General features: G+C 44.7%; 1 long non-coding RNA gene across 2 annotated transcripts in view; it reads right to left on the bottom strand.

Annotated features, from left to right (window-relative positions):
• LOC110255743 overlaps positions 1 to 23,788 on the bottom strand; it is a 131,421-nt gene extending 107,633 nt beyond the window's left edge. For both annotated transcript variants that reach the window (XR_002336485.1, XR_002336486.1), the window contains exon 1: positions 23,558 to 23,788. This is a non-coding gene — a long non-coding RNA (uncharacterized LOC110255743). The remainder of the gene's footprint in view (positions 1 to 23,557) is intronic.

Raw genomic sequence — 24,124 nt, 5'->3', positions numbered from 1 at the left:
ACCGATACACATTGTGTCCTTGCATAATCATATTTCTGCTCCAAATCACGTGGATATAGATACCTGCTGCAATTAATCTAGCCACCCCAGGCACACTTATTTTCCTAATTTTAGAGTGAAGCAAAGTTGCAATCAAAAAGCCAACTCTTGGTTTTGGTTTTTTTATTTTCTATATCATTTATTTCTACTCCAAAATTTGCTACTTCCTTCTGCTAAATTTGGACTTAGCTTGTTCTTCTTTTTCTAGCACCTTGAGGTGTCAAGTTATATTCTATGAGATCTTTTTTCCCTCTTTTTAATTTTTTTCCATTATAACTGCTTTACATACAGTGTTCTGTCAATTTTCTACGGCATAGCAAGGTGACCCAGTCACACATACATGTATACATTCTTTTTTCTCACATGATCATGCTCCATCACAAGTGACCAGACACTGTTCCCAGTGCTACACAGCAGGATCTCATTGCTTATCCTCCTTTTTTTAATGTAAATGTTTACTGCCATACGCTTTCCTCTTTTTTCTGTTTTTGCTGCATCCCATAAGTTTTGGCGGGTTTTTTTGTTTTTCATTTTCATTTGTCTAATTTCCTTTTTGATTTCTTCTTCAACCTAATGATTGTTCAAGAACATGTTGCTGTTTAATTTTCACACACTAGTATATTTTCCAGTTAGTTTTTGAAAAGATAAGCAAAACTGACAAACCCCTAGTAAGACTAAGATAAAAAAAAAAAAAAACTCAAATAAAATCCAAAATGAAAGAGGAGTCATTACAGCTGGTGCTATAGAAATAAGAAGGATCATGAGAGAATACTATGAATATTTATATACTAACAAACTAGATAACCTAGAAGAAATGGATACATTTCTACAAATATACAATCCACCAAGGCTAAATAATGAAGCAATGGAAAGTCTGAACAGACTCATAATAGTATAGAGATTGAATCAAGGATCAAAAATCTCCAGAAAGAATAAATAAATAAATGAAGCCTAGAACCACATGGTTCTAGGTGGATCCCATCAAACAATTAAAGAAGAATTATTGCCAATCCTTCTCAAAATATTTTTAAAAAACAGAAGAGAAGTGACCACTTTCAAACATCTTATGAAGCTAGCATTAACCTGATACCAAAACCAAAGACACCACAAGAAAAGAAAACCACAGCCAGTATCTCTGACAAATATGTTGCAAAATTCCTCATCAAAACACTAGGGAATCTATGGAGTTCCCGTCATGGCGCAGTGGTTAGTGAATCCGACTAAGAATCATGAGGTTGCAGGTTCTATCCCTGACCTTGCTCAGTGGGTTAAGGATCCGGCATTGCCGTGAACTGTGGTGTAGGTCACAGACGCGGCTCGGATCTCGCATTGCTGTGGCTCTAGCATAGGCCAGCGGCTACAGCTCCCATTGGTCCCCTAGCCTGGGAACCTCCATATGCCGCAGAAGCGGCCCAAGAAATGGCAAAAAAAAAAAAAAAAAAAAAAATGCTAGGGAATCTAAGCCAACGCCACATAAGAAGGACTGAACATCACAACCAAATGAGATTTATCCCTAGAATGGAAGGATGTTTCAATATATGAAAATCAATTAATGTGATACACCACGTTAACAGAATAAAGGATAAAAATCACCATCATCTCAAAAGACACAGAGAAAGCATCTCACAAAATCCAACAGCTTTTCCTGATAAGAATTCTAAACAAACTAGAAACAGAGGGAAAGTACTTCAACATAATGAAGACTAATTATGAAAAGCCCGCAGGCAACATTATCCTTAATGGTGAAAAACTGAAAGCTTTTCCTCTAAGATCAAAAAGCTTCTTCACAGCAGAGGAAACAATCAACAGAATAAAAAGGCAACTTATGGAATGGGAGAAAATATTTGCAAACCATACATCTGACAAGGAATTAATCTCCAAAATACATTAGGAACTCCTACAGCTCTTCAAAAATGGGCTAAGGACTGGCATTCCTGCTGTGACACAGTGGGTTAAGGACCCTGCATTGCTGCAGATGTGGCATAGGTCACAGATGTGGCTCAGATTCAGTCCCTGGCCTGGGAACTTCTGTATCCCTCAGGGGCAGCCAAAAAAAAAGGAAAAAGGGGTGGGGGGCAGCTAAGGACTTAAATAGACATTTTTCCAAAGAAGACATAGAGATAGCCAAGAGATACATGAAAAAAGTTCAATGTCATTAATCATCAGGGAAATGGAAATCAAAACCACAGTGAGACCACTTCACACCTGTCAAGATGGTTATTAACAAAGAAACAAGAGAGAACAAGTGTTAGCACGGATGTGGAGAAAGTGAAACCCTTGCATTCTGCTGGTGGGAATGCAGAACGGTACAACTGCTTGGAAGACAGTATGGAGCCTTCTTTAAAAATTAAACATAAAACTACCATGTGATCCAGCAATCCAATTTCTGGGCATTTCTCCAAAATAATTGAAATCAAAACCTTCAAGAGATAGGTGGCACTGCCATGTTCATTGCACACTACTCACAATAGCCAAATGTGGACACGACATAGGTGTTCATTGACAGATGAGTGGATTAAGAAAATATGGTAGACACGGACAATGGAACACCACCTTTTAAAAAGAAAGGCATTCTCAAACTATTCCAAAAAGTTGCAGAGGAAGGAACACTCCCAAACTCATTCTGTAAGGCCACCATCACCCTGATAGAGAAACCAAAGATACCACAAAAAAAGAAAGTTATGAGCCAATATCACTGATGAACAGAGATGTAAAAATCCTCAACAAAATACTGAATCCAGCAATACATTAGAAGGATTGTACACTATGATCAAGTGGGATTTATCCCAGGGATGCAAGGATTTTTCAATATCTGCAAATCAATCAGTGTGATACACCACATTAACAAACTAAAGAATAAAAACCTTAAAAAAAAAAAGAAAGGCATTCTGCAATACACGCCAACAGGGAAGAACCTTGCTCCATGAAATAAGCCAATCATAGAAGAATGAATACTGAATGTTCCACATATATGAGAGACCTCAAACAGTCAAATTCCTAGAATTAGAGTGGAATGGTGGTTGCCAGGAGCTAAGGGCGGGGAGGAAATGGGGCATTACCAGTCATCTGGCATAAAGGTTCAGTTAAGGAGGATAAGTAAGTTCTGGAGATCTGTACAACACTGTACTACAGTCCACACCACCGTATGAAGTATCTTGTACACTAAAAATTTTGCTAAAAGGGTAGCTCTGATGTTAAATGCTCTACCCACAGTTTAAAAATATAGAGCTGCAGTCATCAAAATTGAAGGGGGGGATGACATGCACATGAGCTAGTTTCTTTCTCTCCCTTCCCCATAAACACCCCAAGGAGATCACAGACCAACCTTTTTGATTCTTTGTCGTTTTTTGTCAAGAAGTCACCTATTATACATAGGTTACTCAGGTTTACTCCAGATACAGTACAGCTTCTCAGCTGGCATCCAGCGGTCTTTTCTAAACTACCACAGGGTCAAGGACACAATGAGGGTGATTCAGAGGTGTCCACTCTAGGGTCACAGGCTGCAGCCATTAAAGCCATGAGTCAGTACTTAGAGTGCAAAGCTCTGGTCCTACATCATATCAACCCACCAGGGAAGCTGGACCTTCCGTATATCGACAAAATCAGCCGTACTTTTAAGTCCATTTCCTCTGCATCAGTTCTCTAAGAAAACAACTTAAAACCTCACACAACTGATGACTTCGTTTTCCATAGTTTAGCTGCTTCATTGTTGCTCTTATGTTCATCTCCTCTTTCCTGAGGCCTTGAGCTATTTAAGGACTGGAGTTTCATCTTGCATTTTTCTGGTACCATCCCCTCAGCCAGTGGCCCCCACCTGATACCTCTGGTCCGAGCAGTTGATTTCAGGGCCTACCTGCTGGGGGCTAGTGGAGAGGTGAGTGGAGTCTAGGATGAGAGCAGGTGTCAGAGTGTGGCTCCGAGGTCCAGGGAAACTGACATTCTTCTAGAATTACCTATCAGCATAAAAGCCATCTTTGGTCCATTGTAAAATCTGAGACAGTTGTCTGCACGCTGTAATATCAAGTTCATGTAACAAGCCACTGTCTGCTTGTGGGGAAAGTGCCTACTAAAGATGATTGGAAAGAGATTATAAGGCCATGAGCCTTTAAAATGATTTCTTGTAGATGGTATACTATTTTGCACCAGTTAATTTCTAAACACCCTAAGATATGATGCATATCTAAACAGAAAACCAGATTTACAGCTCTCAAAAGCCTTGCAATCCTCATGCTGGTGTTTTTGTGCCCAGGAAATCGCACTGCATAGCCTCCTTTCAGATACCTAGGACATATGTATTTACTTGTCATATGGGTTCAAAATGCAACACACTTCTGTGGGCTGAAAAGTTACTATATATATACTTCAGGGAAGCCTTTCCTGCGCCTTATGTCCCAAAAGATGGTTCATCAGTATAAAAATAGAATATACCCCCTATGGTAAATTTGGTGAATCACTTAATTTTACATTTTCTGACACTAATATGTAAATAAAATTTCTTCACTGACGACGAAAACAATAAACCAAATAAATACGGTACATACAGGGGTGGAGAAAATGAATCTGACATCTTTCCTAGTGCCTGGATTTGATAAATTTCTAACTACTCAGCACGGACAGGGCTGTTTTAGGTTGGAATGCAAAATTAGTGAGAAGTGATCATTTCCTGAGTACAGTCAGAACATTTCTGAATGTATCATTAATCTTTCTTTTTTTTTTCCCTATCAAGACATAAAATACAAGGTATCTTTTAGTTGCATGATACTAGCTTGCAGGTAATCAAATTAGAAATGCAGGAACATGGCCTGATGTTGATAAGCCAGTATGGTCTATCTGATTACATCTTCCTGAGGTAATTTCCAGAATCATTAGGATGCTACTTACACATACACACACTCCAGAGTCATTCTCTGAGATTCCTCTCCCCTCACTGCCGATCTCATTACGACGTTATAATCCAAAGTCAAATGTGATGACATTATCACCCCCATCCGTGGAGCAGATAAAGTGAACTTAGGTTCCCTGACGGATAATAACAATGCTGGAGGAGTCACATCACTCACGTCCTTGCTCTGACCTACTGATTTTTCACTTCATCCAAGGAGCTTTCCCAGCTCACTCAGGCTCCCACCTGGACCAGCTAAATGGCGTCGGGATGAGGCCCTGATTTTCAAACCTAAGATGTAAGGGACAATGTATAAATAGCCTGTGAACTTCATTAGTGGAGAAAAGCAACTGAGTACTTCCGGTCCAGGATGGTTTAGGGAAACTATCTGGTAAACACCTGCAGAGCAGTTTTGTTGATCAACTGCCGCATCTCCAGGTGACTGGCATGTGTGAAGAAAAAAAGGCTGTGAGCAACTCTAGTCTGGAACTGAAAAGGGGAAAAAAGTGCTGCTTTAAGGAGAAGCTGCTGTGAAGGAGACTTTTCTATATAACTGAACTATGTTTCCATCTAATACACAGTATCTAATTATGCTACTTATAGCCCCTGCCATCACAACCCTATAGAAGTTTCCAGCAAGCAAACCATAAATGTTTGCATCTACAGTCTAAATGTATCGACCTGCAATGCTAAAAAAAAGCACTGTGAAATAGATACATATTGGAAGAGGTGTAATGAAATATGGAGATATTGTCTGCATTCCATGAAAGAATTAATTGAAAATCAATAAAAATTTTCTTGATTGTGAAGCATGTACTAGAAAAGGTTAGTTTGTAGGTATATATACATAGAAATCAAGTCATCAAGCCATTTAGTGTGTGGCCAATAACTTAAATCTGAAAGAAACACAACTCAAAATATATTTAAATCTTTCTGCACTTCCTAAAAAGTTACAGTTACACATACTGTGCATGATGTGAGCTCTTCAAAACTCCCATTTAATTTCCCCTTAGGTCTTTATTATTTGCATTAGTTTATTACTCATGCGATTTGCACTTCACATATACAACATAAATTAAACCCACATTTTTGGTCAAGTTACAATCAGACTGACTTCACCTGAAGCTGGATAAGGAGCTTTGCACTTACAGTTTCTAAAGAGCTCAAAAATTAAAACTTGTAAGGTATCTTTTAGAATTTTACCAATGGCATAACAACGAACTAGAAGCTATTCTTTTACCCAAACCCATTTTTAGAATAATTAAAACCCAGAAGTGTCGTGACTCAATTAAATGTAGTCAATCCTAACTCTCTTACTATTTTTTAAAGAACAGAACTTTTAAAGTGCTCTTTATAGCATAAAAAAATGGGGTGGAGCCATTCAGGTAACCGTAGGAAATGGATATATGTAAATACTCCACTAGGTCTAGTAGTCACAATGACCTGTGGAGGGAAAAGGCCCGGGGAAAAATTAGCCTGAATAAGTCAGAAAGCAAAGACACCTGGGGTAACTTAGCCTAATGGACAAGGGACCCCACATGTACACTTGTCCAGCCCCAGCAGGTACCTTCCCATGTTCCCACTGAAGGCTCAAGCCCTCCAGAAAAGGGAACGTTAACTTCAGCTCTGTTTCAGAAGACACAGTGTCTTTAGAAAGAGTCACCCAAAAGTGAGCTCAAGTTCTCTGAAAAACTAACATATTTGGAGTACATCCCTGAGATACACGAGGCTTCGTTGTGTTTGTGAAGTGGTAAGTGACCGACTTTGCACCCGCCCTCCAAACAGCTACTGCTGAGGTCAAAGGCAGTGCCCGGTTTGTAAACAGAGGGATCAACTGGGCACTTAGGCAGCAACGGTTTAGGATCAATTTGGGATAATCAGATTAACTTCAGGCAGGCATCACTTTCATCTGCTTTTGGTTGGTGAATTCTCAATGAAGATCTCCTTTCAGTAAAGTATATCCTCTTATTTAATGGGTGTTCAAAAAAAAAAAAAAAAAAGAGAGAGAAACCACTTTGCAAAGTTTTGCACATAAGTAAATCCATTCACAAAAATCCAGAAACTTTATTTTCAGTTTACAGACAGAACTCACGATAACTCAAAAGATTAGCAGAAGGGAATGGAGCCAATCAGACAGTGCAAAATAAAAATTACTTAGACACTCCCCTTTAAAATAAGGTTGAGCCTTTTCTACAACAGGTAATAATGTTGATATGAAGATAATCATAACAACTTTAAAAAATAGAAAACTTTTAAAAATAAAAATTGCATATCTTTATCTCTTTTTCTTAAATGTATATTTAGTCAAGTCAGCCCAGTGTGTGATATAGTAAAGGACAATCCTTAAATTCTCAAAACCTCATTGTAGGAGTTCCCCTCGTGGCTCAGCGATTAACAAACCCAACTAGCATCCATGAGGACACAGGTTCCATCCCTGGCCTCACTCAGTGGGTTAAGGATCTGGCGTTGCCGTGAGCTGTGGTGTAGGTCGCAGACGTGCCTTGGATCTGGCGTTGCTGTGGCTGTGGTGTAGGCCGGCAGCTACAGCTCTGATTGGACCCCTAGCCTGGGAACCTCCATATGCTGCAAGTGCGGCCCTAAAAGCCCAAAAAAAAAAAAAAAAAACAAAACAAAAAAAAACCCACCTAATTGTTTATAACTTGGCTTCACTCTGATTGATATTACTTCAGGTAAGTCATTCTTAAAAAGGAGACTCTGCTGAATGTACATATGTCATTCAAGGATCCATTCTTTCCATATTGACCAAGACCAACACTCTTGAGGAAATTACATTCCAAGTGGAAAACAAAATGAATATAATAAATTCTTACGACACTGATGATCCAAAAGATCATATACATTTAGGTTACTGTTAGCAAGGTGTATGTTAGAATTTAGAATTCCGAAGCTGTATTTGGACCTTTAGCTGTTTGGGGCTATCGTCAAAGTTGTGGGCACATATGTCTGCTTGAGCCAAAATAATAAAGGTTTGTTCACAGAGCTGGATAGGCAGCCACTTTGCCCAATTTTCCTCCGTGGTCCGGCATCCTCCCACAGCCTTCAGACCATGCTGACAGTGGATGGAGTTGCCCCACACCATTAAGCCTCATCAGAGCAGCCTCCCTCTGACTCTCTCATTTGCGGGACTCAGTGGGTAACCAGAAAGATAAAGGTTTGGGTTTAAAGGGCTCCCCCCCCCAAGCCCCAGTAACTGAACTTGGGAGTTTAAAACACCTTCTTCCCTTCCAGGATAACCTGAATTAAACCCTACAGTCAGCAAAGGGAAGGGTGTTTTAAACTGGGGAGAAAAACTGAAATAGTTCCTAAACACTTTTCGTTATGGATTCCTCTAAGCTCTAAGAACTTGATCCAAGCTCTAGACGCCTCCCACCCCCACCCCCTCTCACAAAAGGAAAGACGAGAAGAAAAAGCATGAAAGGGAATGAATCCATGATTCACGTTGCCTGCCTTTCATACAAACGCCAAGGGAGAAGCCCATCTGAGATGCAAATGAAATCCGCCGAGGCCATTCCCCAGGTCCCTGGCTCGTTCTGAATTGTGTTTCTTAGTTTCTAGCTTGGGGTCCAGCTGGCTTGGCCCCTCGCTGGGTCAGTGGGCCTGCGATGCTCTGCTGGGTGGGAGAGGGGGACGGGGGGGGGGGGGGGCAGATCCTGGCCCCCTCTCCCTGCTCCTAATCAACAGTCTTCACACTCAGTCCTGACTGAAAGCTCTGGAGGCTGTGCCAGCTCTGACTGGTCTTCTGCTAAATAGGGGTAATTCACACAGAATTCCTTTTCAACACTTCCAGGATTCCTTTCTGGGGCCAAGGACATGATCCAACAAGAAATCGAGTCCCACAGTTTCAGTGAAAATACAATGAAAAGCACGTACTGGAATGTGTGTCCAACGGCCATTTCTGATAAATGCCTTGACTGTTTAACAAACACTGAGGAGAAACCGAAAACAGCCAAAAGCCACTCATCCCATTTGCACTGGCCTGTAAGTGCTGGCAAATGCTGTGTCTAGGAAGGCTTTTAACGTTATTGATAGTTCATTCGAATAGGCTGGAGCGGTCCCCCAGGGCCTGGATCACCACCACTGCGGAGGAATAAGCCACTTATACAGCAAGACAGAGAGAAAGCTCAGAATAAGTGCTGCGCTGAGCCTAAATCAAAACAGCCCTTCTCAGCATCTCTGACGGAAGAAGAGGGCAGTAACCCTTTCTTGCAGGTACAACCCAACGAGCTGCAGGAGTGCCATGAAAGTCGAAGCACGGAATGGCTTCTTCTAAGACAAAAAACAAAAGAACTAAAAACCTCTTCAATAGGTAGCACTGTTTCTGGAAACTTTAACTGATGTGATGCTTGCAGAAAATACCATGACAAAAAGGTCAGGGCACTGTCGAGAATGAAAGAAGAGGGAGAAGAGGAATGGCCGTGCTGAAAGGAGGCTTGAAGTCGGGGTGAGAGGACCAGACAGGTGAAGAAGCTGCCCACGCGGGCCTGGGTGCCCTGGGTGCCTGGTGATTTCAAGGCTCGGTGTTCCTCGTGGAGAAGGTCAAAGAATAAAAATAGTTGTGACTAGAGAATGGTGACTCTGGCTCATTTTTTTAAAATGTGTACTGGTGTGTATTACGTATGCATATACATACACGTAAATACACAGACTCTGTGTGTGTGTGTGTATGTGTGTGTGTGTGTGTGTGTGTGTGTCCATCCATCCATCCGTCCATCCATACACTTTTTTTCTGCAGGAAGGTGGAGGTAAGATGGCAGATTTTGGATACAGGAAATGAAGACGGTGTTTTAAAAAATATTAATTACTAAGAACTTATTCGAAGAGCGGTCATGGGCTTTTGGAGAACCTAGGTAGCAAAAAGCAATTTACATGTTCCTGGTAAAATGCCTGGATAAAGAACCATGAAGGAATAGGAAGTGCCTCTGCTGGTAAAAAACACCTGGCTTAGTGTTCACCGTGAAGCCACTGGAGGTTTCAGCGATTGATACACTCAAGCCGCATGATCATAAAGACAGACTGATTGCTTGTCCATCTGGCGACCAAATTTCAGTTACCCCACTGCACATTTGCTCTGAATCAGAGGCTAATCACGAGAAATACAAGGAGGAGAAGCTCATCAGGCCATTTGTGAACAGCTCTAGTTGAGATGGACGGCGAAGAAGATTTAAGCTATCAGGAAGCTTGGTCCTTAGCTGTGGGTTTCAATGACCACTGGGATCTTGGCTCCCAGGGGAGGCAGGGATGGAGAGCCAGCTGTAGACATGGAAACCATAAGATGGGGAGGGTGTCAGCATGCTGAACAGCAGTGTTTGATCAGCAGATGGTCTTGGTATTAAGAGGCCAGTTGGCAGGGTTGTGTCTCCTGAGGTTCAGCTATCAGGAGATGCCAGGCAGGAAAAGCTTGTCTGTATTTCTGTGTCAGAACCACCAGGATGACACTGAGACCCCCTGCAGATAAACAGCGGGCGGCTCAGGATGACAGCAGTAGTGGGCAGAGGTGGGGGTCCAGATGCAGACCGCTCCCCGTGCAGGTGAAACCCGCTCGAGGTACTTAAAAACTCCCCAAGGCAGAGTGTGTTTCGTATACAGACCGACAAAGTCCTTGGCCTTAGCGCTAAGCGGAGGTTTTTCTGGTGTCGCAAAACACAAGGACTGAGGTCTGATGATCTTCTGTCTAAAAATCTATGTAATGATTTACTGTCATGGAGAGATATTTGGGAAAAATTGTGCTAGGTGAAAAAAAGCAACTTATAAGACAGTATAGACAAGATTCCATCTTGTATACAATATATCTATACATGAAAAAAAAGAAATCTGGGAGGAAACATGCAAACTGATTACATTTAGGAGGTGGAATTATGAATGGTTTTTTTCTCTTCCTTTTGCTTAAATAAATCTTTACATTTTTCAACACTGAACATATATCACTTGCCTGATAAGACATATTTTAAACATATTAACATTAATTTATTTTAAATGCACTAAAATGTCTTCAAAATGTATTCATGAAGTGTCATATACCCATGGTGTGGGACCTGTGAGTATAAAAAAGTAACTTCACAATTGATTTCTAAAAACTTCTAAATGGATGCCCAGGATTTCTTTAAGGAAAGGGCAGGAGGAACATAATGAGAGGTATTTTAACATCAGATGCAAACTATTGCGTTTGGAGTGGAGAAGCAATGAGATGCTCCTGTATAGCACAGGGAATGATATCCAATCATTTGTGATGGAACAGGGCTGAGGATAACATGAGAAAAAGCACATACATATGTATAACTGGTTCACTTTGCTGTACAGCAGAAATTGGCAGAACACTGTAAATCAACTATAATGGAAAAAATAAACGTTAAAAGAAAGAAAGAAAGAAAGAAAGAAAGAAAGAAAGAAAGAAAGAAAGAAAGAAAGAAAGGAAAAGAAAGAGAAAGAAAGAAAAACGGGAATTTATCTTTATTTATAAGAATGTTTAAGGTCACTAACTACTTAAGACTTTATGGAATTCATAATATACCCTTTCTCTATAGTCGTCGTTGCACGAGTACACTAGAGGTTGCCTATGGTTTTCTTCTTACTTGGGAAGATAACAGATCCAGGACTCGAGGGATAACAAATGGAGATGATCATTTCCCAGTTCTTGGCACCAGAGTGTTGAGTGGAAAGTTTCCTCTTATTTTACTTTTTTTTTTTTTTTTTTTTTTTTTTTTTGCCATTTCTTGGGCCACCCCCGAGGCATATGGAGGTTCCCAGGCTAGGGGTCTAATTGGAGCTGTAGCCACCGGCCTACACCAGAGCCACAGCCACTCAGGATCCGAGCCTTGTCTGCCACCCACATCACAGCTCACGGCAACGCCGGATCCTTAACCCACTGAGCAAGGCCAGGGATCGAACCTGCAATCTCATGGTTCCTAGTCAGATTCATTAACCACTGTGCCATGACGGGAAACTCCTCTCTTATTTTACTTTTGATGATTTAATTCTACTGATTTGGTGAGGGGGTGGAGGTACCTGCAAGGCATTGTGCTGCTCTGCCCACCTCCCTTTTTTTTTTTTTTTTTTTTTTTTTTTTTTTTTGTCTTTTTTTGCTATTTCTTAGGCCGCTCCCACGGCATATGGAGATTCCCAGGCTAGGGGTCAAATCGGAGCTGTAGCCACCGGCCTACGCCAGAGCCACAGCAACGCGGGATCCGAGCCGCGTCTGCAACCTACACCACAGCTCATGGCAACGCCAGATCCTTAACCCACTGAGCAAGGGCAGGGACCGAACCCGCAACCTCATGGTTCCCAGTCGGATTCGTTAACCACTGCGCCACGACGGGAACTCCCCCACCTCCCTTTTAAAGCTTCCTCTTCCAATTCTGCAGCTTCCCATGCATCCAGTCACTCTATGGAAGGAAGAAAAGATGGGTCCTGGTGGAGAGGAGAGGGTTCGAGACTGGACTTCAGGGAGGTCAGGAAAGAAGCTCATGCAGCTGTGTCATGGTGAACAACCAGGACAGAGCAGATGCCCAGGGAAGGGGCGTGATGGGCTGGATCTGAGAGTCACAAATACCTGGACTTTGATGAGACTGTTGCACTACAGTCATTTCCCACAACAACCACCACAATAACAACAGGCAACGGCTCTGCATCTAGGGTCCTAGATATTTTATACACACTCTCTTGCAAACTCACAACAAACTTGCCCGTAAGAATGAATGGCCCCACTTTACAGACAAGGAAGCTAAGTCTGAGGGACATTAAACGCCCTCCCTGAGAGTATGATGTAGGTGCTTAAATGCGTCATTCTGGGCTCAGACACTCCAAGTTCTTCTCTCGGCTTCTCCACTTGCCATCAGGGTGACACAAGGCAAAAAATCTAACCTCTTTGTTGTTCAGTTTGCTAGTCTATAAATTAGAGATATTAACAGGGTCTCTGCCCCGGGGGCTGGGTGGGGGTTAAATGATGCAAGGAGAGGACATGAAGAGTTTAGCTTGGTACCAGCCGCACAGCACCTATTCCTGACAAGGGGATGGCAAGCCCAGCTCAGTCCTAGTCAAAGCTCTTGCCATCCCCAAAACATATCCGATACAACGCAGGCCCTGCTCAAGGGACCTCCCAACCTCCACTCGGATCCTTCTGATGGTCCAGAAGGTTATTCTGCAGCGGCATGCCATACTCACAGAGTTTCCAGCTCTACTTCCCATGGAAACTAGAAAAACATCGTTGAAGTGAACATTTTAGGACTGAGACCAGATCTCAAAACCTGAACAACTGGTTCTAATAATAATAAATGTGTGTGTGGTGGTGGGGGTTTGTTTTTTGTTTGGGGTTTGTTTGTTTGTTTACCCACCCCAGTGGTATGCAGAAGTTCCTGAGCCAGGAATCGAACCTGCACCACAGCAGTGACCAGAGCCACAGCAGTGACAACCCTGGAGCCCTATCCCATTGAGCCACCAGGGAACTCCTGATAAGTGTGCTTTTAAGAGATACAGCTAAGCTAGAGATACTGTGTAATGTGCCACCAGCATCTCTAAGTGTCTACATCATAGTCTCTCATTGAATTTCTTTCTGCTGTCTGGAAAAAACAAGTATGAGAAGCAAATTCTGACATGTAATTCTGTCTTAAGTGATTTCTGAATAAAAATCCCTACAATTTGCCTTCTCTAGTGGTGCTTCAAGGATTGTTATTGTTATTTACGTTTTACTAGTGCAACAAATGAGAAAGCCATCGGTGGATATACAATTTCCAACTTTCCAAACAACTTTTGATCTTTGTCAAAGCACAAACTACACCTTTGAGTGGCAGTGATTAATGTGTATGTTTCGTGCACTGGGCCTATCAAATGATGATCTAACTGTTGTATTTCTTTTTTTTTTTTTTTCTACTGAGTACAGTTGATTTACAACATGGTATTCATTTTTGCTATACAGCAAAGTGATTCATATACATACATATGTGTGTGTATATATATATATATCTTTTCTATTATGGCTTATCACAGGATAGACCTTGTTGTTATCCATTCTATATAATAGCTTGCATCTGCTAACCCCAAACTCCCACTTCACTCTCTCCTCCACTCTATCCCGGCCCCACCCTACTCCCCTCCCCCTCCATCCCTCTCCCCTCCCCCTCCCCACTCCATCCCCCTTGGCCACCACAGGTCTGTTCTCTATGTCTTAACAGTTGAATTTCAATATCCAAAACGGCTGCTCATCGCCCTCGACCTCCTGGAATACGTAAATGATGCAATGCTTCATACTGAAATCAACTCCTTACACATTTTAGGTAAGTTGTCATTAGCCATGTTCTTTCTCAATCTGCCATTGCGTCTTTTAGAATCGTTTTATTATATTTTGTTATTTAAGTGATTTTCAGTTTTCTGTATTCCAATGCATCTGTCTTTTGTAAAATGACATGAATATTCAGAAAAATCTTCACTGCCTTCAAACTTGGAAGAAATACATTGCTTTGCTGGTTTTCTCTCCCTCCCTCCTTCCCTTCCCTCCTCTCTTTCTCTATTTTTTTAAGGCAGTTTTAGGTTCACAGCAATATTGAGGGGAAAGCAAAGAGATGTCTCATATGCCCTCTGTCGACCACAGGTGAACAGCCTCCCTCAAGATCCACATCCCCCAACAGGTGGTACATTTGTTACAATGGATGGACCTACACTGATACATGGTAACCAGCCGAAACCCATCATTTATATCTGGGTTCACTCGCACTGTCATCATACATTCTGTGGGTCTGGACAAAAGTATGACTTGTCTCCATCATTACAGGATTTTTTTCTCCAATATTTAACACTATGTCTTATTGGAAATTTTTTGCAATATTTGTTTATGACCAAGATATCAGTTACTCTTTTTCTTACTGTTTTCTCTTCAAGCTGTTATTCCACTGTTCTAGCAAGCTTCATTAGGTGATTGATCCTTCCTTCAAAAGCTGTATTGCTGTTCTGTACGTGTTAAATTAAGTTCACTAAAAAATCTAAATCAAAATCTATAATTCTGATACTATTATTTTTAATCTGCCTAGCTTTCAATCCAACATCATAGAATTTTAATAATGTTCATTTGTAATACATTTTTTTAATTTGTTAAGGCAAGTTTATCTATTTGTTAAAATTTCAGTTTGCTTTGTTTTGTTTCTGGCCTCACCCACTCCAGCATGCGGAAGTTCCCAGGCCAGGGATCAAACTCGAGTCATGGCAGTGACAAACCTTAACCACTGGGCCACCAGAGAACTCCCTAAAATTTCAATCTTGATGTTCTTGATCCCCTATTCTAGATGATTCAACTATCAAATTACCAAGTATTTTGTGAGGACTTTTATTCGTAAGCAATAAGAACCTTTGAGCCAAAGAAGGATGGGAATTTCTGTGTCAAACAGTCAAACCCTATTTTACAATTCAACAAATAGTTACTAAGCAGGCATTTCCTAGGCTCCAGGGCTGAGGAGATAAGCAAAGGTATGGCTCTTACCACTCCACTCCCCAAAGAGAACAATTCTAATTCATGAAGGTTCAAGTTAGAACAGAATGCAAAGACCTGGATCAGCTCCCAGGAGGCTGCCCCTTCTCCCCGAACCCTCCCACATGGGGGCTCACTTATAACCTCAACGCAAAGAAAGAGCTCCAGGAAGCCAAAGACACGCGTATCACTGATGTTGAGAAATCCCTGAAAGCAAGAGGCAGGTTGATGTGACTGGATAGTTGAAATCCATCCAACTGAATATTCCATTTTGCCATGGGCCTGATTCCTGCAGGGGATCAGAGGTTAAAAGGCCAGAAAAGCCTGTATGGGAGGTGAAGAGACAGTGCCTCGCTGGTGGGGCTAAATCCAGAGCCCGTCCTGGCCCACATCAAATCTAGGTCAGCAACATACGCCAGGCAGAGGTACTTTCGCCGGCCAGTTCAGGCTACCATGGCTACTTTAATTAAAGAGTTATGACGTCAGCGTGGAAACACAAAAGGGGAGCAGCTGTGTTCCAGTGAAAACATTCCTGCAGTTTCCATCAACACAGATAAGCTCCTACACAATCTCGAAAGGGATGTGTGCAGAGTCACAGACCCGAAGGAACTGTACGCAGAGGGCAGCCTCAGAGGTCGCATTGCGAAGGACCTGCCCTTCTTAGATGATTCCACTGATCTGCTCATGTTTTCTTTTTTCTTTTTTTTTTTGTCTTTTTGCCATTTCTTGGGCCGCTCCCGCGGCACCTGGAGGCTCCCAGGCCAGGGGTCCAACCGGAGCTGCAGCTGCCAGCCTACGCCAGAGCCACAACAATGCGAGATCCGAGCCGCGTCTGCAACCCACACCACAGCTCACGGCAATGCCAGATCATCAACCCACCGAGCAAGGCCAGGGATCAAACCCGCAACCCCATGGTTCCCAGCCGGACTCGTTAACCACTGCACCACGACGGGAACTCCTCATGTTTTCTTTATTATCATTTTGTAACGTGCATGGTCAGGATTCTAAGAAAAGTCATAGGACTTTGAAGACATTCTGACCATTAACCAACCAAATGAAGGCAAGTCCCATGGCCGACTAGAGGGACAGCGCCTTGACTTCACTGAGCTGTGAGTCGGAACACAGCCACCCTCAAGCACTGCCATCTGTCACTGAGACGAAAGCCTGGAGTCCAAGCTCAGGTCCATCTCAACTCATCGCCACCTTCTATCAGTGTCCTCAAAGCAAACACTTGTTAAACAGGCACACTTTAAAGCATTAATGCATGTGTATTAACCATGCATTCTATGTCTAGACTTGTCGCCACCCCATGGCCCATTAATTGCCTTCAAATAACTCTCTCCAGGACCACTCTTTATACGTAGGTCAATCGTCTGTTCAGCTGATCAATCCTGACTGTGCAGTTGAGAAGAAGAGTATGTTTCATGCTTTGATGAGTGACTCACACTTAGAAGTCTACCCCCGAGCACACCATTCGCAACACACAATTCACAATTTTACTTTGAAAAACAACCTTTTACAAAGTTGCCTGTCACTTCCAGGCTTCCTGACTTTTTTTCCTCTTTTTTTTGCTTTTTTCTTTTTGGCTGTGCCCACAGCATGTGGAAGTTCCCAGGCCAGGGATCAAATCCAAGCCACTGCTGTGACCACACTGGGTCCTTAACCTGCTGCACCACCAGGGAACTTCCCATCTTTCTCTATTGATATTCCAAATCCACTGTAAGTAAGGAATTACCCCAAAGATATAATTACCTTATATATTTTAAGATCTTAAAGCTGAAGATGTATTTGCTTAAGGGTTCATTTATGTTTTTGGAAATTAAGTGTTTTGCCTCCTCTTCACCCTGGGTGGTTCATCTTTCATCTCAGGAGCCTCCGCACAGGGCGCAGTTTCTCGCTTTTCTCTTTCTCTCAAGATGGACACTGCACACCTGACCTCGGTACCCAGCGGAGACTGACTGTGAGCATGGGCAGACCATCTGGCACCACGACTCAGATTTAATGAATGTTTGCTGGCTGGGTAGCAGGTGTCAGATCCCGAGCTGGGCATTTCTGCACATTTGGCTGCACCTGGGCCTGATTCAGTAGTTGGCCGTTTTAAAAATCCCTGTGTATTAACCATGCCTTTTATCTTCTGTATTCTGGGGTTTTGACATCTTGGGGCCTTGAGGACCCTGGAGGGACTGCCCCTCCCAGGATGAGCCAATTCCTAGAGATAAACAACCTGCCTTTCAGCGAGCCTTCTGGTGCAAACCCACCAGTCCAGAGCCCACACACCTAATCACCTCCTACTGGCTCTCACACTCCCGCCCCGCCAAGCCCCTGACTACCTGCTCTCATCCCCTCACAGGCAGGTACCTGCCAACAGCCCCTGTCCCAGAGCCTCTGAAATTCTTCAGACTAGCTAGTCCCAAACCTGCTTACCTTGCCCCTCCTGTCCCTCCCAGTGGGAACCACAATAAAGACTCTTGTCCACACTCCCCATCTCCCCCCGCTCTGTGCCCACAGCTTCCCCAGGCATCATATACAGAGGCTCCTGCTTCTAGGAGGCTGTCAGCATCATAAACTTCTTCCATCAGGACTGTCACTTCCACATCTGTCTGTCTAACCATAACTGATAAAAACAAATCCTGGGCACCACTAGAACACTCCACAGAACCACAGTGTTGTAAGATTATTCTGTTTTGGTTCTTTTTCATTCTACCCTTCTTGCTCAGTAAAAACAAGTTTTAAGCCTTTTTTTTTTTTTTTTTTTTTTTGTCAGGCCCATGTACACAATTCTTTTTTTTTTTTTTAGGGCCACACCCACAGCATGGAGGTTCCCAGGCTACAGGGCCAATCGGAGCTACAGATGTCATAGCCACAGCCACAGCCACACAAGATCCAAGCGGCTTCTGCGACCTACACCACAGCTCATGGCAACACCGGATCCTTAACCCACTGAGAGAGGCCAGGGATTGAACCCACAACCTCATGGTTCCTAGTCAGATTCATTTCCATGGCACTATGACGGGAATGCCCACAATTCCTAATAAAAGTAATCACATGCAAGTTATCCGAGTCTGAAACCAAAAAGATTTAATCCACCATGGTTTTTTCCATGTGAAAGAGCTTTCTCTGGCTTAGCTGCCAGGTCCTTTCCCAGCCCATCTCCCAGGCCAAGCAGCTACACCTGTGTGCGCGCGCGGGGGCAGGCAGGGGAGGCAGTCACGAAGCCTCTGCCCATCGCAGTTACCCTCTCCCTGAACAAGCTGCCTAGATTAATCCTAGAACCCATGAGTAACCTTGGTTTGTCACCTAGTGTTTTAAAGTCCCACATTTCCCTGGACTGGAATCTGGGTGCATCTTTGCAGGTTCAGCTACTATGTTCAGAGACTGGGGGGCTGTCAGGGCAATGCTAGTCCACTTCCATCCTCAGGACGGCTTCAGAGCCTGCTGCTCCTTCTCAGCCACGCCTTCTGCTGGCATCTTCATCCACCCCCTGGCCCTGGCCTAGAAGTGCCCTTGGCTCGACCAGGGAGCAACAACAAGGAAGCAGAGGCGCTGGCAGGTGGGGGTCTGGCTTGCCCATCAAGGCTTCCTGCTGTCCTTTCCTCCCTCCCTCCTTCCCTCCTCTCTTCCTTTCTTTCTTCCTTCCTCCCTCCCTTTTTTTTTTTTTTTTTTCTCTTTTCTTTCTTTTGTCTTTTTCTTTGTCAAATGTCAAAATGTAAAGATGGCCCTTGGGGGTGGTTAAAAAGTGGGCTGTAAGGCGAGGCCTTTAAGTAGATACATATTTTCTTGGGGACGTCCATTCAGACAAGGTCACCACCCCTGAGTGTCTGTTTCAGAGGAAACTACTGAAGGAAAAGATATTTACCTGTCGTCTGGCACATGTTACACCTACAAAGGACAAGTGCATGAAACTGAACTGAGCATAAAATGCAAGTAATTAATGCTTTTGGGTCATATAAGAGAACCAAGATACTAGCTGTTATCAATTCCATCAGTGGTCAAACATCCATAAAAGCCACAGTGGAATTTATTCTACCGGAAACCAGTTTTGCAATGGCGTGAGACATGGTGGATTGGGCTTTGTAAATACCACGAAGGACTGAAAGCTGCTCTGTAGCCTTTGCTGCATTTGGCATTTCTGTCCGTGTCATGAGTCTAAGAATATGTTTTCTCACTACAGCAGGGCAGTAGTAAGCTGCCTGACGTGTCTTCTTATCTCCCAAGGGGGATATTCATTCACTCCTTCTATGGCTATTTATTGTGCAGCTTAACTATGTGTCAGTGACTGTTCTAAGTGGTTGACATATGCCAGAGAACAAGACAGAAAAAGTCCTTGCCCTCCTGGAGCTTGCGCCTAACAAAAAGAATGACCATATGAATGAATGAATAAGTGCAAGCAGGTAGGCAGGTTAGAGGTCATGAAACTGAACGTGCCACATTTCATTGACAAGTTGCATCCCCCCCACCCCCCCCCCCCGTTCCCCTCCCCACCCCCCGCATTTTAACATCTCTGAAACCAGGATGTGGTTTACCATTGTTGGTCTCTTAAAACTGCTGGCAACCTGGCAGAAGTCACAACACAATTGTCATTTCCCTGCATTTGCATAAATGTGGTCATCACTATTCATTTTGTTGTCGCTTCCACTAAGTTAGGGACGTTAGCGCAGCACGTGTTCTTTTTAATTGTCATTTTAAAAGATTACCTTTCTAAAAGATTACACTATGGCCTGGCACTTAAAGATGTTACTGTGTATGCACCAAGGCAAAACGAACTTTTATGGGGGCATAAAAGTTATGTTACTAAAGGAAACATTTATCTTTGTGTGGCATTTCTGTATTACCTTGCAAAGAAAATTCCAAATGGTACACCAAACGGAAGAAAAACACAGAAGATGAATCTTCTTCATATGGAACCCCCACTGCCTATCACACCATAAGCAATGCAACAGACGGTACCTACTGAAGGTACCCGCAGGAAAAAGTACCAAAGCCCATGGCAGAGATGAAGGAAACTTGAAAACAACGAGAAGCTGGTGTGACATATTCATGCAGCGTCACGGAAGACGACTGCTGAAGTGGCATGTCATCACACAACTGGCGGTTTTTTCCTCTTCCTGTATAACAAAAATAATGCTATGTCTTAAGAGCTCATGACATTTTAGATTTGATGAAATTTGGAATTAAATGTGGACTGCTAGTTAATGAGAAGTCTTAAAAATAGAACAGAATGCAGAGTGGACGTCTGCTGATGCTGGACGGTTTTAGGTTAGTGAGGCATCTGCCTATAGCCAACTTCAGGAGAATGGTATGATATCAGCAATTCACTATCATTTTATAGATTCCTAGTCATTTAAAGATGTCAACTTCACTCTTTATCCCCCCAAATGTTTTTGGTACCTTTCCATTCTGGTGCAAGAGTGACGGTGAGCAAACCTCATGTTCAACTTTCCCAACGTGAATTAGTGCTGCTCCAGTGTTTGGCAGTGTAGAGATATTAGAGGGGAGGTGACAGCACTGTCTTCTAAACTCAAGCCTCATCACTGCTACAGGGGATGCAGTGGAATAATGAGACAGGAAAGCCCATTCGAAGTCCCAGAGCCTGCACATGGGACTTGGAGATGCTTTGCACTAGAGTAACATGAGTAAAACGCCAACTACAGCGATATGCTTCCAGGCAGCATATGGTCACAGCTCAAAAACGCATTTCTTTCTTTTTAGCCTTAGCACTGCAAATCATTTTGGAACCAGAGAGAGTCGAACACTATACCAAGGGAGAGAACACACACACACACACACACACACACGCACACACACGCACACACACACACACTCGAGGGAAATAATAAAAACAGTGGCTGAAGTTTATAACAATAGACACATTTTTTAGGCACAGCTTCAGAACTTACTCTCACAACTGTGACACCAGTTTTTGACACCATTCAACCAAGTGACAACTGGCTCAGTATAAAAGTGAGTAATCAGATCAGAAGTAGGCATGGGGCCGCATCCATCACCAAAATAGCCAGTAAAAGCATTTCTATATGGTGACACACATCTTCTGCAGTGCTGACAACAGGCTACCCCACATGCATGTGTTTCGCACTATGGAGAAGGTCTGCTTCCTGCTCGAGGCCCCTAAGTTAATTTGCCTTCTGCTCACTAGAGGCGAAACCAGGGATTCCCTGCGCTAACAGCACCATCCCAGAGACTCCGGTTCCGTCTTTGGTTTTAAGTGGGCTGGGCTGGGTCAGGAATGCCCTGACAGTTAGTACAGGGGGAGGAGTGAGCCAGGGTGAACACTGCAGGGGATGTGCTGCTGCCAAGTGGGGTTGGGGGGTGTGTGTGCTTATATGTGTAAACTTAAAATAGAGACTGCTCCTTAAGTGCCAATGCAGGAAACGCTGGGTAACCTGTCTTCTGGAACTAACTAAGGCATCTGGAAGGGCAAGGAGTTTACATGTCTGGAGATTTCCACCTGATTGCCATCCTGGGGGTTGGCAGGGTGCTGGAAGAGTCTGCAGAATCCCTGATGTCACCCTTTGGTGAAGGAAACATCTGCGGAACACAGGCACACCGTGGTGGGTTCCCAGAGGGAGAGACAGTCTATAAAGCGGTCTGATCTAGGAGGCCAGGAGACACAGTCCATGCTGCCATATGTGGATCTCCTCCAGTCCCATAATGTGGGCAGTTGCCTCTCACAAGGGTCTGGGAGAACATAGGGTGGTGGACACAAGCGTTGGCAGGGAGTCAGACACATCCAGGTTCAAATCCCACCTCTATCATATGACACATAACCTAGGAAAAACTGCAAAACCCTTTAAACCCTAAAAGAGGGCAAGTAATGACACCTCATCAGGGCGACTGTAAGAATCAGAGTTAAAATGTACAGAAAACAGCTTGTAATATATCTGGCACATAGTAAGTGCTCAGTATATTGTGTCACCACTGCTTAAGGAGGTTTCCTTCTCTTCACGAAGTGAATGTTCTTACAGAAGTGGTGTGACCTGCTGTGAGGCAAATGTTATGAGCCAGGACACGATGCTGACGTCCTTGGCTAAGGTTGTCTCCAGGGCCCAAAAGCTGGTATGAGGTAGTTGACTTGCGGCATGAACATTCTTGGGAAGAAACGAATAAAGTAACTCTGAGAATCCCCACGTGTGGTTAGAAAGGCATCAGGCTGATTAGAGTTAAAGAGAATTCAACCTATACTTGTTGAGAGCTGCTCAAGTCCACATGAGAGCCACATCACCACCTCCACGCCGAGCTACGTCCCCACGGACGTGTTCCCACAGTTTTGTGCAAAACTCAATGCTAACTCTACTTCTCCGCATTAGAGGAAGTTTTGTAAAGCAAATAAGCCACCTCTTTGTTCTTCTGGAAGGTTGACGCTTTCTCCTATCTTCAAGTGGGTACGTGTGTCTGGTATTCTCTTTTTTTCCCTGCTCCTCACCCCAAGTGCTGGACCATAACTTCTACACCTTTTCACGTGCTCCCCAGCACCAACCCAGCCCTTCCAGTTGGAAGCATGTGGTCTTAAGACACTGTTCAAGATGTGACGGAAGTAACCAGGGCACCCTGGACACAATGTTTGGGGATCTTTAATTAGCAGGTAGGGCAGACTTAATTACCTGCAGCGAAAGCCACAGTATGGGGGCTCTGGACGCCCTGACTCCGGCGAGCCCCCGCCCCAAGGAGGGGGGTCCCACAGGGAATTTCCTCAGGGAAGAGCCCGTGTCAGGAATGCCGCTCGGGTCAGAAAGTGGCCTGGACTCCTACACGCCAGACCAGACACATTCAGGTCTCTGGTGTCCCCGGCAAGGGTGACCTGCCTCCCTCTAAAGGGGCGGGTCTCCGGGACCCCCGAGTCCGGCTCCTCGTGTCTCAGCGTCAAACTTTCTGCTGCAACAAAACCTCTTGCAAACCACATGGGGGCAGGAGGACGGAGGATGGCAAAGCCGCCAGCTGCTGCCGGGAGACAGCCCTCCTCCCCCAGCCCGCTTCCCTCAGCCGCCACCCTCTTCCTCGCAGGGAAAGCGGCCCAGACAGCGCAGCCCCGCCCAGCCCCACCCGCCCCGCGCACCAGCCCACCGCCCGACCGCCCGAGCCCAGAGCTTCACAAAGCCATTCCCGGGCGCTGCCGAGCCCGCGGCGAGGGGGCGGGCGGGGCTGGGTACCTTCAGGAAGAGGTCAGGACACCGGCGCCCGAGGAGACCTGCAGCATCGCCCGCACGTCGTCGCCGCCGCCGCCTCTGCCGCCGCAGGAGGCTATTCCCCTGCGCCGAGAGCCGGAGCGGGCGGTGACCCCGCGCCACCGCCTCTGCCGCCTGCGCCGCTCGCGCTCCCTGGGCTGCGCTGCGCTGCGCTCGCTCGCTGCTCCCGGGCTCCGCTGCCCGGCGACCGCCACTGTCAAGCGGCGCCCCGCCCCCTGCGCGCCGGACCAGCCGCGGTCCCCGGGCCGCGCCGCCGCCCGGATTGGCTGCGGAGTTGCTGGGCCCGCCCCCAGGGCCGCGCCCCTCCCGCGCCGGTGGCGCGCGCGGCGGCGGGCTCCCTCCAGGGGCGCCGCGGAGGGTGGGGTCCCCGGCAGGGCGAGGCTTCCTGCGGGTACCGCGCGAGACTCCGCTCCCGGGCTCTGCAGTTTCTCCTCTGTTCGCCAGAAACGGATGACCGAAAAGAACAGAAAAAGAGAAAACATTTGCTCTAGGGTCCTTCACGGAAAGGCGTCGGCCGCCGCAATTCTGGGG

Source organism: Sus scrofa, chromosome 11 (assembly GCF_000003025.6).
Source record: "Sus scrofa isolate TJ Tabasco breed Duroc chromosome 11, Sscrofa11.1, whole genome shotgun sequence".
Taxonomy (NCBI): domain Eukaryota; kingdom Metazoa; phylum Chordata; class Mammalia; order Artiodactyla; family Suidae; genus Sus; species Sus scrofa.
The sequence above is the reverse complement of the archived record's forward strand: the minus strand, read 5'-3'. Positions and strand labels throughout refer to the sequence as shown.